Here is a 13,932-nt window from a genome sequence, read left to right as displayed (position 1 = left end):
GTTGAGAGTCACTATGACTTTGAAATAAATCACAGGGTTTAGTGTTAATTCCTCAAGATCTCCTTTTTCCCTCTGCGTTGATCACTGTCTGGAAAGCTCATATTCACGTGTGTTATTCTGCTTGGACTGCCCTAACAAAATACCATAGTCCTGGTGGCTTTCCACTAGAATTTATTTTCTCACAGCTCTGGAGGCTGGAAAGTCTGAGATCAAAGCCCACTGGGGTTCAGTTTCTGGTGAGGGCTCTCCTCCTGGGCTTGCAGATGGCCACCTTCTCACTGCATTCTCATTGGATGGGGAGAGAGAGAGAGTGATTTCATACTCTCTCTCTCTTCCTCTTCTTATATGGCCATAGTCCTATCAGATCAGAGTCCCACCCTTATGACCACTTTTAAATTTAGTTGCCTCCTAAAGACCCTATCTCCAGATATAGTCACATTGGGGGTTAGGACTTCAACATATGAATTTTAGGGGGACAGTTTAGTTTGTAGCATCAAGAATGAATTTTTTGGCTTCTGTTCTATTTCTATTTATATATTTATGTATTTGTTTACAGGGCAGGTACTGGAACATTCAATAAATAAAAATACCAGCATCAAGTGGAATACAAATCATTTCTTATATATTAAACAAAAATGCTGTCAGCATCCTTCAAATTCTATTGTGTATATTCCTTTATAATTAGCAGGATTTCTCAACCTTGGTGCTATTGAAAGGTTGGGGTAAATAAGGTATTTTTGTGGTGGTAGCTGTGCATTGTTTGAAAGCATCCCTGGTCTATACCCACTAGATGCCAGTAGAACCATGCAATTGGGATAACCAAAAATGTCTCCAGATACTGCCACATGTCACTAGGGAGGCAAAATTGCCTCCCAGCTGAGAACCACTATTTTACAGAAAAGTATCAAAAAATTTAAATTTTGAGGAATTATGACAAGCAATTATGTTCTTTATATTTTTATAACTAAATTAATTCCTATCAAATATAGGATTAATTAGAGACATTGGGATTGAAGAAACAAAACGTGAGCTTTGTTCAGAAACTCTCATGCCTAAAGCCCTGCAGTGGCTACTTATGTTACATAAAATAAAATCCACGCCATTTCAGTGTTGTCTGTTAAGTACAAATATTTTTATGATCTGGCGTCTGTTGACAGATCTCACCTCACCCTCCACCATTCACTCCTTGCTCACTCCAGCCACTATGTTTTCTGTCTGGTTCATGAACAACTCAAGCTTTTCCCTGCCTTAGGGTCTTTGCATAAGCTGTTCTTTCTTCTCAGTCTGTTCTTTACCTAGTTTTTGTACAACCTCTTCCTCGTCATTCAGGTTCTAGCTCAAATATTGCCTCATTTGAAAAGACTTTTTGACCACCCTATTTAGATGGCAAATTCCAACTCACAGCACCTACTATCTCATCTATTGCTAGATTATTCCTTGCAGCGTTAACACTATCTGAAACTATACTGTTTATTTGTTTATTATTTTTCCTATCTTTCCCCTTCCCATCAATCTGTACTTCTCTAGAATATAAGCTAAGTGAGGGCAGGGGTCTTATCTGTCATGCTCACTGTATTATCTCCAGGACCCGGAATATTCCTGACCTGGACTGATGCTTCCTGCATATTTGTTGATAGGGAATTATTTGACAAAAGGCATTTTAGATATGCTTTTAAGGTTTATGATTGCTAAATTCAGTTGACTTCCTTCTCTTTGAATGCTACCACTTCCTACCTCAGGCCTTGCTAGGAAGATGAGAAGGCAGAGTACCTCCGAAAATAAAGTGTTGGAAACATATTTGTATCCCTTCATCTCAAACTAGTTATTGAAACCTATGAGAGATACTTAAAACATACAGTTCCTATTCTTTTTTAAAAAAAAAAAAACACATACTTATAGTGCCTTTGCCAATGTGTCATCAAAGATTTCAGACTTAAGTGAATAATGATTTTAGCTGTTTTTCCTATTCTTATTTCCTGATATATAAACATTTTAAGAGAGAGTGCATCTCCCAACTTGAAAGTGCATTACTGATACCAAAAATACTTGCAGAGTAATAGATAAAAAGTCCACAGAATTGTATTTTATTTGATAGCCTTGAGATTTTTCTCAATGACTGCACAAAAGTGTTAAATAGAAATGGCTTAGGGTTAGGCATTGAATCAGTATGCACCAGTAAGTTTGCAAAATCAATTTTTTTTTGCTCCTCAGATACAGGAAAATTGATGTAACTGATGCTGTGTTACTCCTATTAATTACTCACGGTGACAGAAAATTTATCAATTACTTATTGACTTCTTTGAGACTATGGGAAAATGGCAGTAACTTCAAAGTTAAGTGTGCAGTATAGAAGCCTTCCCTGGGCAAATGAAGGTGTAACTAGAAACCAATCAGATTTTGTCAAACTAAATAGCTTTAGGTATGTATATCTCTACATTTGGGTTCACATATACATATTTGTCCACCACTCATGTCTTGCCTCAGAAACTAGGTATCTCAGAGGCATCTATTTATTAGGGTTTATGAAAGAATCCCTGCTACTAATAGTGGTTAACATTTACACCCACTTCATGCTAATCAAAAAACACACGGATGAATGCAATCACTGTCTTCAGATAATATCAGAAGGGAAAAATTACTGGACTGAGCTCTGCCTGCACATTCTGCAAGCAACAGAAAACATATAAAATGGAAGCTTAATCAATTGAGATTTGGTTTAAAGGTATAGTATCCAGAGTTGATGCATTTGTTACATGGTGTCATAAGAAATCTGTTGATCTTTCTACTTTGACATCCTTAGTCACACCCAATATGACTGCTGCTCCTCCAGCCATTGTGTCTACATTCTAGACAAGGAATAAAAGGGGGAAGGTGAAAGAGCAAAGGGCCAAAATGGAAAGCCACGTGACTCTGCCCCTACTGAGAACTTTCTTGGAAACGCTACTCAGGAGCTTCTTCTTCCTTCTCCCTGACTAAAATTAACCTATGGGAAGTTGAGTATTAATCAGGAACATTAATGTCCCAAATGGATTGAGGTTTATATCTAAGTCCAAAGCAGAGAATGGATATCGAGAAGGCAACACGCAGCATTTGCCACTAAAAACTAGACAAACCAGGTAAAGTAACCCAGAATCACATGGCAAATGAAAGGCTGATCCAGGCTTTGGGCTAGGTCTATCTAACTGCAGAGCACTGCTCTCTTGACTCTACTCAACGATCAGAAAATTGAGGAGTATTGATTTTGTTGCTGAACTGCTGTATGAGTTGAAAATGAAGTTGCATGACAAAAAATATAAGAACCATAAAATTCAAGCAGACTTTGAGAAAAACAAATTCACTTTATTTATTACTGATAAGGATAGAAAAAATGTGCTTGAAACAATAGACACAAAATTAGAAATGCAATTTGTGAATTTGATACAGAAACTTGTTCTGCTATAGGTACTCATTTTCTTTCACTGTAACGTGCACAGGTATGACAAGTGTGATTATATCTATAATTTTTATTTTTCTGTCTTTTAAAGGTCATACTTTTCTGGTGGTGATAGTAATTAAAATCCATCTTTTAAAAAAGTTCGGGTATACAATATAATATTATTAACTGTAGTCACCATGGCGTACATTAGATCTCCAGAACTTATTCATCCTCCTTAATTGGAAAATTATACCCTTTGGCCAATATTTCCCCATTTTGTCGAATCCTCCAGCTCTTGGCAACCACTGTTCTATTTTCTGCTTCTTTGAGTTAGATTTTTTTTAGTTCCACATAAAAATTATATTATATAGTATTTTTCTTTCTGTGTCTGACTTTTTTTTTGTTAGCATTATGTCCTCCAGATTCTCCTATGTAGTCACAGCTGGCAGAATTTCCTTCTTTTCTATGGCTGAATAATATTCTTTTATATAGATACAGATGTATAAATATCCCATTTTCTTTATCCATTCATCTATCAATTATATCTCAATAAAGCTGGAGAAAAAAAAATCAGAAAAGGACCTACAGTTTAATGTAATGGCTTAAGTTTCATTTCTAAAATTGTTCCCTTTTTTTAAATTTAAAAGCTACAATTGTCAAAAACATCATTAACAATCTAAATGTTCTAGAATAGAAGATGAGTTGGAACAATTGAAGCTTTTTTCCTATGCAGATGGGAATTAGCTGAGCCAGCATAGTCTTTGATTCAGAAAGGCTAAATGTCTACATTAATGTTATTCAGCTATTAACTAGTAGAGCCAAGATTTGACCTGAGGTTAATTATGTCTTTTCTTTTTGGTTAGATTTGCTTGGGTTTTATCTACTTTATCATTTTTTAAAGCTTATTGTTTTCTTATTGATGTCCTTATTACTATTTTTTATTTTTGTGTTCAATATATTCCTTTTGCTTTCCTAGGTGCTTAATTAATGTTTATTGAATAAATAAATGGATAATCACTCTGGTTATTGTTGGTATGTAGACCAAATATATATGCATATACACATACATATATAGTTGACCCTTGAACAACACAGATTTGAATTGTGCGGGTCTACTTATTCATGGATTTTCTTCTGCCTCTGCCATCCTTGAGACAGCAAGACCACCAATTCCTCATCCTTCTCTTCAGCCTACTCAACCTGAAGATGAAGAAGATGAAGAGCTTCATGTTGATCCACTTCCTATCAATAGTAAATGTATTTTCTCTTCTTTTTAATTTTCTTAATAACATTTTCTTTAGCTTACTTTATAATGAGAATATAGAATACAATACATGTAACACACAAAATATCTGTTAATCAACTGCTTATGTTATCGGGAAGGCTCCCAGTCAACAGTAGGATATCAGTAGCTAAGTTTGGGGGGACTCAAAAGTTACATGTGCATTTTCAGCTGCACGAGGGTCAGCACCCCAACCCCTGCATTGTTCAAAGTTCAACTGTATGTGTATATGTGTGTGTGTATATATGCACATATATGTGCATATATGTACAGATACACACATATATACATTATCTCATGATACATTACATTGTCTTTTTTAATGTAACAATTTAATTGAGATATAAGTCATTGGCCATATGATTCACTCATTTTAAAGTATAAAATTCAATGGTTTTCAGTGTATTAACAGACTTGTACAACCATCCCTACAATCAATTTTAGAACACTTTCGTCACTCCAAAAAGAAACTCCGTATTCATTAGCAGTCATTCTCTAGTCATCCCTGCCCCACCATCATTAAAGAGTGCCTAATCTAATTTCTGTTTCTGTAGATTTTCCTATTTTGATATTTCATACAAATTGAATCATATAATATGTAATCTGCCCTGACAGACTTCTTTCACTTAGCATTATATTTACAAGGTTTATTCCAGTTGTAGCACATTCAGTACTTCATTTATTTTTATGACCAGATAATATTTCATTGTATGGATATGCCACATTTTATTTATTCACTTACCAGTTTTAGAACGTTTGTGGTTTTTTTTTTAACATTGTTAGATATTATAATTACTGGTGCACTAATGTACAAGATTTTGGTGGGAATGCGTGCTTTCATTTCTCCTGGGTGTATACCTGGGTTGGAATTGCTGAGTCCTATGGTAACTCCATATTTAACATTTTGAAGAGCTACCAGAGTGTTTGGCGAAGTGGCTGCCTCATTTGCCATTTCTACCAGCAGTGTAGAGATTCCATTTGTCATTGTTTTAATGTTGTTTATCATTAAGTACATGCTTTCCTAGCAATGTTGTATAAAGTTTGGAGGAGATTTCCTGATATTCTTAAAGGAAGAAAAGTCATTCTCCTTGGAAGAAATCCAGATTGATCACAGGTTGGTCAGGAGATTTTTGACTAATGAGGTCAATGAACATCAGAACTGACTGGATCTTTTCCAAAGAGGGCATTAGAAGAGGTCTGTGAAATGCCCAAAGACATATTTGAATGTTTGAAGTCAAGAATTCATGGATGAAGACTATCTATAGTGTTTTCATGCTTTCCACAGAGTTAGAATTTGGTTTATCTTACGTCAGGGAATTCCCTATGAAAAACACTTTGAAATTTTGTAATTTTTTTAGTAGCCACTAATAAGTCTATAAATATTATTGATTTGTTCAACAGAGATGGGGCCTACAAATATACATTTGGTAAAAGACCTCAAAATTGTCCCATAAAATCTCAACATTTGGATCATTATTATATGCAGTATTTCCTGGAGAGAATGGCTTAAGATGAAGACTAAAATTCATTTTCAAGTTCCTTTGTTGGAAGATTAACCATTGGATTAACTTATAAGAGTGGGCTGGGTGCGATGACTCACGTTTGTAATCCCAGCACTTTGGGAGGCTGAGGCGGGTGGATTACTTTAGGTCAGAAGTTTGAGACCAGCCTGGACAACATGGTGAAGTCCTGTCTCTACTAAAAATACAAAAATTATCTGGGCATGGTGGTGTGTGTCTATAATCCCAGCTACTTGGGAGGCTGAGGCAGGAGAAACACTTGAACCTAGGAGGCAGAAATTGCCATGAGCCAAGATTGTGACGCTTCACTCCAGTCTGGGTGACAGAGTGAGACTCCGTCTCAAAAAAAAAAACAAAAACAAAAACAAAAAAGTGCTGGCCAAAATGAAATTTAACAAAATTCAACATGCAGAACAGAAGCATATTGTTTGTTTAGTAAAATCCTACAAGGAAAGAAAACTTTATCGCTAGATGCAATGAAATCTGGCAATGACCAAATTGTGTGTTTGGATTCTTTCAAGTTTGATCTTCTAGGAAGACAGTTAATTTTTTGTCACAAGAAAGAAAAGAGCAACAGAAACAACAAAATAATAAATAACTCAAAGGACCTCAAAATAATTTTTTAAATAAATGTATAAGCAAATAATATGGGGTATTATTTATTTTTATCTGTAAATATTATATTTTGACATAATACACTAAAGGTAAATTTCTCCTTCAGAAGCTACATCTTTTCAGAGAAGATCTCACTAACAAAGCAAGAGTAGAAATTTTTGTTGTTATTTTTGCAAGTCTTGACACCGCTTTTCTTGTTAGACTTCTATAAATTCATGAAATGACTTTTGCAATAACATTGTTAGGATTAAAAAAGTATCTTTGCTTCTCTATTGCTGGTTTAAGGTATATTTCCAAATTCATTTTTTCTTTCATCAGAAGACAGGAAGACATCATTCATAATTTTCTGTCTAGCTAGTTTTCTTGCTTTTATCTATGGCCTCTTTCAAGCACTCCTTTGAGGCACTAAATCCATTTAATACTTTTGTTATGAATAAGCACTAATACCTTGTTAAATAACACCATCGAACTTTTACCATTTACCAATTTTTCATGCCTTCTAGTGTGTATTGGCTAGATTTCACAAACTATTTGAAAAGCAATCCTTAGTAACATGATTTTTAATGGTAACAAATTACATCTACGACACTTCTGTATAACAGTAAAAATCATCAACTCTTCAATTTGGGTCCAAAATATGTAACATATTAAGAAAGAAATTAAAAACAGGTATTTCGATGTAGAGTTCATTGGTGATGAATGAAATGCATAATGTATGTGGAAATCATTGATTGAATTAGCACTTAGAGGAGAGATGGAGATGGAGTTAAATTTTAGTTACTTAGGGGAAAGATCCTTTTACTTAAAAGCCTTGGGAATATAAAATAAATAGCAGCATAAATAATTTTAAAAAGCATCAATAATAAATGCACTGAATAAAAGGAAAATAACCAAATCAAGTCCAGTCATGAGATATCTCAAAGTAAAGTTTTTATAAGGGGAAAAAAGGAAATGTGTAGATGTTGCTGATGACTTCAGGGAATCTTTGTGATGTGGATTCTGTTTTGTTTTGTTTTGTTTTGCTGTCGAAGTGTGTATGTGTGAAATGAATAGGCCACAGAAAGATAAAATTAAACATGTTGAAACAGGAGAATTCCCTGATTCTCCTGACAGAACATGCTACAGGGGTGTGGCTCGCCTGTTCCGTCAGCCCTACTGCTGCTCAAACCCCTGACGGGAGCTGGAGCACGCAGACAGGCAGGTGCAAGAGCCAGGGTGAGTGCTTTGGGCTCCGGCTGGGGCCCTTGGTAGTGTCTAGGGGTGGGTACCTGCGGCGCCAGTGTTAGAATGCTCTTTTAGCCTTACCATCCACAGACTGCTTAAGTGTTAACCAGCTCAATGGGCTCTACCTTTTTGCAAGGATAGAGGGCCCGTGCAACAGCTTTCTGTATTCCACACTTTTGCCCAGAGTCCTGGAAGTATCGGGTCGCACATGGGCTTGAAGGATGAATGCAGGGTTTTATTGCATGGTGGAGGTGGCTCTCAGTGGGGTAGATGGGGAGCTGGAAGGAGAGTAGAGTGGGAGGATGATCTTCCCTTGGAGCCTTGCCGTCCAGCGGCCCAACTCCTCTCCTGCTGCGCCCAGCTGAACTCCTCTTGGCGTTGCGGCATTCCTCCTCCTCTCTCTCTGCTGCGTTGTTCTGCCGCCGTTCGTCTGCTTGTCTCCTCATCTCCTCATCCGCTTGTCTGCTTCTGGAGCCTGGGATTCAGGGTTTATATGAATACAGGATAAGGGGGCGTGGAAAGCCAAAAGGCAGCTTTTGGGGAGCAAGAACACAAATGCCTGTTCCCATTTAGGGCTGTTGGATCTCCAGGCTTGAGAGTGGGGCCTTTGCTGGGGAACCCACTCTCTTCTACCGAGTATTTCCCTATCTCCCGTCCATATCAATGTGATCTTCCCAGAGACATCTTTGAAAAAGTGTTTTTAGATAAGAAATTGTTTCATAGCTCTTGCTGTAATTTTTATTTTTGTTCCATCATTCTCATAAAATCTTAAGAAATTAATTTTAATAATCTACATAATGAAGTTCTAAAGTTACTCTCAAATAAATCACTGTCCATTACCCATAGTAAGAATGAATCACCTAAGATCACTACATAGGGCGTGAAATTCTTGGAGGCTCTTCTAATTATATTTTATCGATCTTGGCAACTGCTATTATAGTAGGAGATAGCTGTTCTGGATTTTTCATTTCAGAAAATACTACGTTTGTTAATTCTTTCTTTTGATTTTTACATATAAGATCACCATGTAATTTATCATAAAAATTATATAATTTTTTAAAAGTAAACTGAGGGAGGCACTATTGATAATTATGACAGAAACATAGGTGTAGTTTGGGACTTAAACTGTGATACATGGTTGCCCTATGTATGAAGATTTTATTTATAAAAAAATTCCTACTTACCTTGATTTATTCAAACTGAATGTGACCAAAATGTTCTCCTACCATGGAGTGAGTAAATATTTATATAATGAAATACTACAGTGGCATATTTGTATTAGATTGGTGCAAAAGTAAGCACGGTTTTCGTCATTTAAAATAATGTCATTATTTTAAATGACGAAAACCGTGCTTACATTTGCACCAGCCTAATACAATGGAATATCACAGAGCAAGGAAATCAGAATGAACTACTGCTGCCTGCAACAATATGAAGGAAAATCATAAGCATATGTTGAGTTGAGGAAGCAAAATTATATTTGTATGTTACTCAAAAATGTCAAAAGTAACATAGAGTAAAAAGGTGAGAATAAAGGATTTTCTTTGATGGATTACTAATGGGCAAGTGGTATGGGAGGCCTTCCGAGACTCTACATATCTTGGTCTGGTTGGTAATCACATACTTATACATGTCTAAAAATTTATTATCTTATGACAGACACTATACTGAACATGAGTTACACTTCAAATAATTTTAAATAAATGTAGCGATTAGATACTATTTCTAGTCATATCAGTGAGTTCCCATCAGAATAAGATAAATGCTGGTCAGACAAAAATAAAATTAAAATGAAACAAATGTTTTCTACTTGGACCTCTACCTGGTGAGTTCCCTATATGACACTCCTCAGAGGTACCTTCCCAGCTGCTCTTAGACTTTTGTGTAAAAGATGCTCCCTGTTCTTCACTGAATTTAGCTTTGCTCTTCATCATATTTATGAACTTGCTCATTGCTCAGTTCTGTTTCTTAAATATGCTTTCCCTCATAACTGCCTGTCAAAATCTTCATTCTTCAAAAATCCAGCTCAGATACTTTCTTTTATTGTTACTTTCTTATTCACACCTACAGACTTTTCCCATGTTTTCATTTGATACCCACTTTTGATCCATCTTTCTTTTCTTCTATTTTTAAATTATTCATTCAATAGACGAGTTGGACTTATGCTTAAAGCAGAGCATACATGGATGCCTAAGACCATCTTTGTCCTGAGGAGCTCATGGTTTCTTAGATAATGGCCCTTTTCCTATTATGCTTTCCACTGTAGGTATTTTGTTCCCCTACTGAAAGTTCCTCTACTAGATGATAACTTCTTGAAGGTGTGAAAAGAGGAGGAGTAACTCTTATTGATCTGTGCATTCACTATAATGTTTCAGTAAGAGAAAAAATAGGCACTCAATAAATACTTGTGAATTGAAATGAATTCATTGACTGAATTGCTTGAAAATTATCTGTGGGAAAATGTTATAATGAATTTTACAGTTTGTCTAACAATAGGTGACTGATAAGATTAGGTAAGCACTTTTAATAACTCAGGTTCATTGTACAGAAAATACACTACCAGTAATTTAAGCTTTTCCCCAATAGAATGACTTCCCAGGGTTCCAGCAGATACTGTGCAAATGAAATTAGTGTGTTGCAAATGATTCTGCTTACCTCAGTTTTAAACATGGCTCTTTTCACAGTTTGGACACAGGATAGATAAGATCTGTCACCTGGAGCCCTGTGAAATGACGTTTTGTGGTCCATACCACTTCATTTCCAACATGCCTATGTGTTATTCTGAAGTTGACTGCCCAATTCAGTTTGAATTAGATTCTAGTCAGAGAACACATTGGAGAAGCTAATTTATAAATGTTTTAGTAGAATATTTTCTTCCTGTTCCCCTGTTGTATTACTACTTATCTTCAATTCTTATGGAGATATACCTTAGTTTACCTCTAAGATGATCCATAAGATCACAGTGACATTATATTCTACTCTGTTGTGTAATTCTTCAAACTTTCTTAATTCTTACAGTCAATGTTACACTTAGAAAGAATCTGAAGTTCTGTGTATGTATCTAAAAACTCAAGCAGGGATATTTAATATTAAGAATAGATATATACCACATATTGAATTCAATATATTGTATACATAATTTAATGAGTAAGTTAATATTCATTGTTTCTATGTATTTCTTGTTTTGTAGATTGAACTGTTCAACACTCTTTAGGACAAAATATATTCATAAAAATGATTCTTATCTGGGAATATGGTGTTCTAAAGTAAGAACACCTTAGAAAAATATTCCAGAAAAAAATCTTAAAGCAGGTGGATGGGAATTTCAGAAAGGATATTTAATAAATTACAAAGGCCTTGTCAACAAACATATTCCAGCAAAGGATGCATAACTATTTGTTAGATATTCTGTACAAATAGTTGTTACCTTGGCTAAGAGGTTAGTCTTGATGACCTCTTAGAACATTTGTAATTCCAACTGTCTAAGAAGAAGGGAGGTATGTGCCACAGAATTGAGATTTTTAAACAAGAATGGCCTATTTTGATTAGAATAATAATACCAATAAAAGCTCCAATATATTGAACACATATTATTTTCAAGTCACTTAGCTAAACATATTTAAATTGCTCTATGATGATTTTCATAAAATAAATAATACATTTAACATTTTTCCAAATCCAAATAAATCTAAGTTGATGACTCCACTTCCAAAATTGGCCAGAAGTCCAATAGTAGCCATTTTCTAATGGACCCCTTTTCTTCTCCCTTGTGCAGTACATGCAGAATGAGAAGGGTCTTATTTGAATCCACACTTGACACTTTGGCAACTGCTTTTTTCCCACAGCCCAGCTGGTCACTGAAAGGTAGGCTGCTCCACTGGTGCACCACTTTCTGTGGGACAAATAGACAAGAGGGCCTGCACTGAGATGCTGAAATAACAGAGCCTGGTCTTCATTGTTACCCACACACATATTCACCCAACATTCTGCCATCTTAAGAATATGGCATTTATTCTGCTACGGTGCTTCTCAATGCACAGTGTCAAATCCCAGGAAATCCAGCACACCTAGAGTCAATCGTCAATACTTTTGTCTTTGTTTTCTCAAGTATACGTTCTGTTGCCATGGGTTTAAAGGCCTGTTAGGGTATGACTTCTTGACATTTCAAGAATAATTTTTAAAACTACCCTCTAGGGATAATAAAAACAGTGAACATTTGGAATTATAGGCCTGAATGTTCTCATGAACATTGAAAGGGAGCCAGAGGAGAGAGAGAGAGAGAGAGAGAAAGAGAGAAGGTATTTGAGCGTTTGATTTCATTCCTTTTTAGTAAATCTATAGTAGCAAGAAACAACTTATTAACAAGTTGTCCCACTACATTAATTTCTGAAGAAGATTTGTGGCTAGTAAATGTCACAAACATTAAATGTAATACTTAAAACGGCATTGTTATTGGAATTATTGCCCCATTTCACAGATGAGGAAACTGAGACTCAAGAAAGTGAAGCAACAATCCAAAGTCCACACAGGTAATAAGCAGAGGGAACCAGGATTTAAAATCTGGTCTGTTTCCTTGGGAAGCTGTGTTCATAATCACTACAGCACCCCACCTCTATAGTATCAGTATCCTGCTCAGGAACAGTTCATCCACAATATTCCAAACACCTGCATAGGAGGTTCATGAATCTTTTTTCTCCCGTGGATGTAAGAGTCAAGGATTTAGTGCATTTGAAATAATACGGTATGATTAGATTAGAGTTAGCTCCAAGTTATTCAATTCATAAAAATTAGTGACTGGGGAAACTTGTCAGGAGCTTGTGAAACTTGTGAAGAGTCTGAAATTTTACCCTGGTCCAAGGTAACAGGCTAGCCTGCAACAGTTTCAGGGTTATTGGCAGAAGACGGGAAAGGCTGTATAGATGGGCCCAGATTGATATCTGCACACAAAGTGTGTTTCTAAGAGAAACCCTATCCTGACAGAATCCAAGTTTTTTATAATGGACAGTAAACCTGTTTTTTTTTTTTTTTTTTTTTTTTTTTTTTTTTTGCCTTGAGAGAGATAGTAATACTTTCTCTGTCTTCCAAAGCTCTTTACTATACAAGTATCTTTGAGACAATTATCTGAAACAAAAGGGCAATCAGTGCCTTTCTCACAGATGTGCAGAGATACAAGAGCTCCATGAAGAATTATCTCCCAACACTGCCACTTAAACTGAATTGATGGGGAAATTCGTGTAAATAAGAAGTATTACATGAAGCACTTGATTTTGATGTGAAATCTTTTCTACATTGAAATAATGGGTTACTTTGGAGTTGTATAGATGCTACCAATTTCTGTCTTTTTAGTAAAACATACACTACATTCACTAGAGCAAATATTTGCAATTTTAAGTCTTTAAAAATGTCCCCCACAAGTAAGATAAAATGGATGATGAGGGTTAACTAAAGGCAATTATTAAATGGGCTCGGTGTTGGAGACACAAGCAAGAATGCTGCAGAATGTGTTTAAGTGAAAGTGTGCATTTCATTTACGAGAGAGGAGTATGGCTGGCACACGGCTCATGCCTGTAATCCCAGCACTTTGGGAGGCGGAGGCAGCCGGATCACTTGAAGCCAGGAGTTCGAGACCAGTCTGGCCAACATGGTGAAACTCCATCTCTACTGAATACAAAAACTTAGCCAGCTGTGGTTGCCCATGCCCGTAATCACAGCTACTTGGGTGACTGAGACAAGAGAATCGCTTGAACCTGAGAGGCAGAGGTTGGAGTGAGCCGAGATCGTGCCACTGCATTATAGCCTGGGCAACAGAATGACACTCTGTCTCAAAATAATAATAATAATAATAATAATAATAATAATAATAATAATAATAATAA

The sequence above is a fragment of the Piliocolobus tephrosceles genome, chromosome 4, assembly GCF_002776525.5.
Source record: "Piliocolobus tephrosceles isolate RC106 chromosome 4, ASM277652v3, whole genome shotgun sequence".
NCBI lineage: Eukaryota > Metazoa > Chordata > Mammalia > Primates > Cercopithecidae > Piliocolobus > Piliocolobus tephrosceles.
Note: the sequence above shows the minus strand (reverse complement) of the source record.